At 40.8% G+C, this 5,984-nt stretch overlaps 1 non-coding gene across 1 annotated transcript; it reads left to right on the plus strand.

Moving 5' to 3' along the window:
• The first annotated feature begins 5,621 nt into the window (after positions 1 to 5,621).
• LOC131230106 (small nucleolar RNA R71) lies at positions 5,622 to 5,728 on the plus strand. The gene has a single exon (XR_009163831.1). It is a non-coding gene; the product is annotated as a small nucleolar RNA R71 (small nucleolar RNA).
• Positions 5,729 to 5,984: the final 256 nt, after the last annotated feature.

The following is a 5,984-nucleotide window of genomic DNA, read 5'->3' on the forward strand; positions in this document are numbered from 1 at the left end:
GTTTTTCAACTGGGCTATTCCTTTGAGCTTTCTCCCCCTCAAAAAAGTTCGGAGGTCTCGGATCCCGGAGACCATTTTGGATCTTGACATCGAACCACATTGGCTCACTCAACACCGCTTCGAATCCTTCCACCAGGCTCCCTCGACCCATCTTCCTCTCTCCGTTTGTGGGAGGGACAAGGTGTGACCTGGCTGGAGTAAGAAACCTTCACTGTTCTGAAAGCAGTGGATCGGAAGCGGAGTGACGGGGGTCTGAAGCTTTCACATCTGTTCTGTTCCCGGTTTCGAGCTTTTCTCGTTGATCGATCTCGATCAATCTTCGCGAAGGTTCAGTAAGGTCTCTCGTTCCGCTCTCCCCGACTGGCAGTCTTTCGTCCATCTCATTATATGGAATAAGAAGTGTTGGAACGGTTCCAATCCCTTTTTTTGGGTGAGATACAATAGAAAGGCTTCGACTCCTTTTTCGTCCTTCTCTCTCAGGTGTATTCCCAAGCCCACATCTCACGCCAATTTCTCAATGAAAATTGATAAAAGGTGGATCCGCCCGCCCGCCGGCTTAGAAGAGGTCATAAGGGGAAGCAATGAGTCGTCCAAGTTCATTCAAAAGCGCTTCTGCCGTTCCCCCCTCTTGCATCCGGTCGATCGAACCCGAACTACCTCCGAATTCACTGATTGAATCCCGTCGGAAGACGGGAACAGCGGCGGACCGTCGATGGTTCGATTGGACCTAGCCCCTCTTCCCCCCCCTATTGGATAACCTTATCGATCGACTGCCGAGGGAGGGATGTATGATTTGATTCATGGGACCCTAGCGAGTGAAGTGCGTAAGCCCTCATGTAAGGGTGAGCACTAAATTCAAAAGGCGAATGAGCAGAGTGTGAAGCCTCTGTCTGTTCCAGTCCCACCAGACAAGTGAGGGGTCAAATTAGAGCAAGGCGACTAGAGGTGATCGGCTGTGAGCTCGAGAATGTTACTGCATATTGGGTTGGGCGATACCAAAGCAAGGAGGGGTCAGTTCTAGCAGGAAAAAAAGTTCCCTGGGCTTGAATGTAGGTGTTTTGCTAGAGAGAGGCCAAAGTAAGGCAGAGCAGGACTTCTTTCACGTAGTGAAAGGCAGGCCTTTTTCATGGCGAGTCACCTGTGGTGGCTTCTGTGAAAAGTAAAAGGGGCGCACCTCACCACTCCCCCTCCCCCTTATCACGGAAGTAACCCAACCAAGGAGAACTCATGATGACAAGGGCTAGCGATCTAACTACGGTAAGCTCATCTCTCTACTAAAAATAATGGCATTCACCCTGAGCAGCTTCACTTTTCATTGTTTCTCCTCCGGCCAATCATACCATCTAGTGGGTAGTCGTCCAATTCCGGCTGGTATTTGCTCCGTTTCTCCGGCAAAGACAACTACAATATATTAGCTGGGCTGGGCATGACGGCTATGATTTTCTGCCAACTTGGAATACAAATGTTGTTATGTCAGCTTAAAGCCAATCAAATCTTTCATCCGGCCGGCTTCAAGGAACAGTTTCCTTATTCAATATACGCTCTCTTATTCTTACAAATTACAGGAGACTCTTCCCTTCCCTTCTTTAGCCAGAACTTTTACATCTTTCTTGATAGATGAAACGTCGCATTCAATCTATCCAATATATAAAGAAATCCAAAAGAAGATGGAAATAGGCCCATAAAATTAATACCCCAACAATCAAATATCTCCAATGATAAAATTGGGGATAAAGGCATCATGTTGCGCCGGGACATTTTTCCCAACCTTTGACATCTATCACAAGCAACATAGAAAGCATGGGTGTCTTTAAACATGGTGGGCCAGTAAAAACCACACTGTAGGATTTTATAGTAGTTTTCTTAGTAGAAAAATGGCCACCACATGCTTTCATGTGACAAAAGGAAATAACACTCTGAACTTCATCCTCTGGGACACAACGTCTAAAAATCTGATCAGTCCCATATTTATATAAATATGGGTCATCCTAGAAAAAGTTCCTAACCTCGATTTCAAAACGCTTCCTATCCTGTGATTTCCAATGATATGGCATTTTTCCCGTTACAAGATAGTTTACTATATCCGCATATTAAAGCAATTTGGAGATCGCAAATAATTGTTCATCAGGAAAAGTGTCTTGGATATACATCTCCTCAGTGGAATCATCTAACATTAATCTGGAAAGGTGATCGGCCACTATGTTTTCTACTCCCTTCTTATCTTTTATCTCTAAGTCAAATTCTTAAAGTAGGAGGATCCATCTCAAAAGTGTCGACTTTGCATCCTTTTTAGATAATAAATATTTCAAAGCCGAGTGGTCCGTGAAAATGACCACTTTGGATCCTAGCAAATAGGACCTAAACTTATCCAAAGCAAAAACTACTACTAAGTCACTCTTTTTCAATTGTTGAGTAGTTCACTTGGGCCGAGTTTAGAGTTCTACTCACATAGTGAATAACGTAGGGCCCTTTATCTTTCCTTTGACCCAAAACAGCCCCTATGGCATAATCACTTGCATCACACATTAGTTCAAAAGGAAGTGTCCAATCTGGTAGACGTATGATAGATGTGGTGGTAAGGGATGATTTAATTTTATTAAAGGCACTTGCACACTCATCTATCTACTTAAATGGGATATCCTTTTGAAGAAGATTAGTCAATGGTCTAGTAATGGCACTAAAGTCTTTGATGAATCTTCTATAAAAATTAACATGCCCTAGAAGTGATCTAATATCTCTAACAGTTCAGGGGATGGTAGATTAGCAATAATGTCGAGTTTCGAGTGATCTACCTCGATTCCATTTTTGGAGATAACATGGCCCAAAACAATTCCTTTTTGAACCATAAAATGACATTTCTCCCAACTTAAGACAAGGTGCTTCTCTTCACACCTAGATAAGACAAGAGATAAATTGTTGAAACATTCCTCAAAACTACTCCTAAATATAGAGAAGTCGTCCATGAAAACCTCGAGAAACTTTCCAACCATATTTGAAAAAATACTTAATATACGTCGTTGAAAAGTTGCTGGGTCGTTACACAATCCAAATGACATTCGTTTGAAAGAAAACGTGCCAAATGGACAAGTGAACACGGTTTTCTCTTGGTCTTCCAGGGCTATCTCTATTTGGTTATATCCGAAATATCCATTAAGAAAACTATAGGAGTGACCTGCTACCTTCTCTAAAACTTGATCAATGAATGATAGAGGAAAATGGTCCTTCTTTGTGACCTGGTTCAATTTTCTATAGTCAATGCAAACACGTCAACCTGCGGTGACACGTGTTGGTTTGAGTTCATTATTAGAATTCTGCACGATAGTTATTCCAGATTTCTTTGGGACTACTTGAGTTGGACTCATCCAACCACTATCGGATATTGAGTAGATGATTCCCACATCTAACAATTTGATCACCTCATTTTTTGCAACTTCCATTATGTTTGGATTGAAACGCCTTTGAGGTTGTCTAATTGGTTTAGCGTCCTCATCGAGGTGGATCCGATGGGTGCATAAGGAAGAGCTTATACCTTTGATGTCAGAAATGGTCCAGCCCAAGGCTCCTTTGTGGTTCCTTAGAAGATTCAACAATTTAATCTTTTGATCATTGTCTAAAAATGAAGAGATCACCACATGATAAGTTTTATTTTCACCTAAGTATACATACTTAAGCTCATTTGTTAGTGGTTTTAAATCAAGCTTTGGAACATTGGTTGGTGATGGTAGAGGTCGCGAGTCCTCAATAGATAGGATTTGAGTGCGTGGTCTCCATTAGTACATATCAATGTCCTGCGTAGTAGTGCTCTCATTATCATCACAAATTTCAGTAAGCACTTTTTTTAAATCAGAATTTTTCAACTCTCCAATGACTTGAATCAATTCCTCAATCAGACTAGGTTCCAATTCCTCTTCTTTTATCAAGCGGTCCATAAAATTTAGCTCACGGATCTCATTATTATCAATGAGTTGCTTACATAGATTGAAAATATTTAACTCTAGAGTCATGTTACCAAAAGATAAGTTCATCTTTCCATTCCTGCAATTTATGATTGCATTTGAAGTTGCTAGGAATGAGCAGCCTAAAATGATGGGAACTTGAGCGCTAGCATTTACACATGGTTCAGTGTCTAGTACAATAAAATCCATGGGGAAATAGAATTTCTCTACTTAGACTAGCACATCCTCTAAAATGTCCCTTGGTACCATAATGGAGCGGTCAGCGAGTTAGAGTGTAATCGTGGTTGGTTTACGCTCGCCTAACCCCATTTGTTTATAAACTGAATAAGGTTCTAAGTTGACACTTGCACCCAAATCTAGCAAAGCATGCTCAATTTAGAAATTTCCAATGATACAAGGAACAGTGGGACTGCCCGGGTCTTTGTATTTGGGTACGACCCTTTGTTGAATGATAGCGCTCACTTTCTCAATAAGGAATGCATTTTTATGCACATTTAATTTCCTCTTTACAGTACACAAGTTTTGAGATCTTTAGCATATGATAGAATTTGTCTAATGGCATCAAGCAAAGGAATATTGATAGTAACCTTTTGGAGCACATCCAACACCTCTTGATATTTTATGGGTATAGTTGGATTCCGAAGTCTAGATGGGAACGGAACTAGAGGCTCATATGACTTAGTCTCTTTATCCTTTTGTTGTTACGGCTCTTGAACCATAAACTGTTCATCATTCTCTTGAGATAGTGGCTCATCCTCCGGTATGTCTACCGGTTGCATTATCTTGTTATCGACCTCATTTTCACTTCTCAAGGTAATGATGGCCTTAGCTTGTTCATGATGTAGCTCACTTAGATTTAAGTCTCTAATGAAATGTGTATTTCTAGGGTTTAGCATAGGTTGAGAAGGAAGGGTGCCTTTTTTCGTAGCATTTAGTTGAGTCTCAATCCTAGCCATGGCTATCTTTAATTCCTGATTTGATTAGATTAGAGACTGATTTATTTGAGCTTAAGAGTTCATGAATGTGGTCAATGCATCCTCCACAGATGACCGCTTTGGCAGGGGCATATATAGTGCATTGTTAGGTGCCCCAAAGAAGTTGTTTTGTGGAGGCATTTGAGATGCATTGGGCGTATTAATTTGTGGTCCATTCCTCCAACTAAGATTAGGATGGTTACACCAATTTGGATTATACATGTTTCCCATTGGTTGCATAACTGACCTTTGGTAGTTATTTATAGCATTTGCTTACTCATGCTCATGCGTGATATTTTGTACAACTGAGATTATTGGACAATCCTTTGTGTCATGGTCTGTACCACCATAAATGCTACAAAAATTACCTAAGGAAGTGTTTGCTTTAACCATATCAACCTTCCTAATTTCCAAGGCTTCGACCTTTCTAGCCAATGCAGCGAATTTTACATTAAGGTCGTCTTCCTCTCTTAGGACATACATCCTCGCTTTCTCGCTAGGAATGAGTCTAGTTTGGTCTGGTTTAGCAGAGACATCCCATGTCTGTGTATTCTCTGCTAACATATCTAGAAAATCCTAAGCCTCATTATGATCTTTGTCAAAAAAGGTTCCACCACACATCATCTCTATGAACTGACGAGTATAAATGGTGATCCCCTTTCGGAACGCATCAATCACGTGTCATGGTTCATAACCATGATGTGGACAAGTAATTAGAAGGTCTTTGAAGCGCTCCTAAGCTTGAAAAAACAGTTCATTCCCCTTTTGAGAGAACGGCATGATTTTCTGTTTAAGTGCATTTGTTTTGTGCTCGGGAAAGAACTTTTTCAAAAACTCTCTACTTAAGGCTTGCCATGTAGTGACGGTATTAGGTCTTAGAGAGTTGAGCCATGCTTTGGCCTGATCCTGTAGAAAAAATGAGAATAACCTAAGCCTAAGTATATCCATATTGCCATTGTTTACTTGTAATGTTGCAATTACTTCCTCAAAGTCCTTGAGGTGCAAGTAGGGGCTTTTAAAATCCAAGCCATGAAATTTAGGAATCAATTGAATC

Source organism: Magnolia sinica, chromosome 16 (genome assembly GCF_029962835.1).
Source record: "Magnolia sinica isolate HGM2019 chromosome 16, MsV1, whole genome shotgun sequence".
Classification (NCBI taxonomy): Eukaryota; Viridiplantae; Streptophyta; class Magnoliopsida; order Magnoliales; family Magnoliaceae; genus Magnolia; species Magnolia sinica.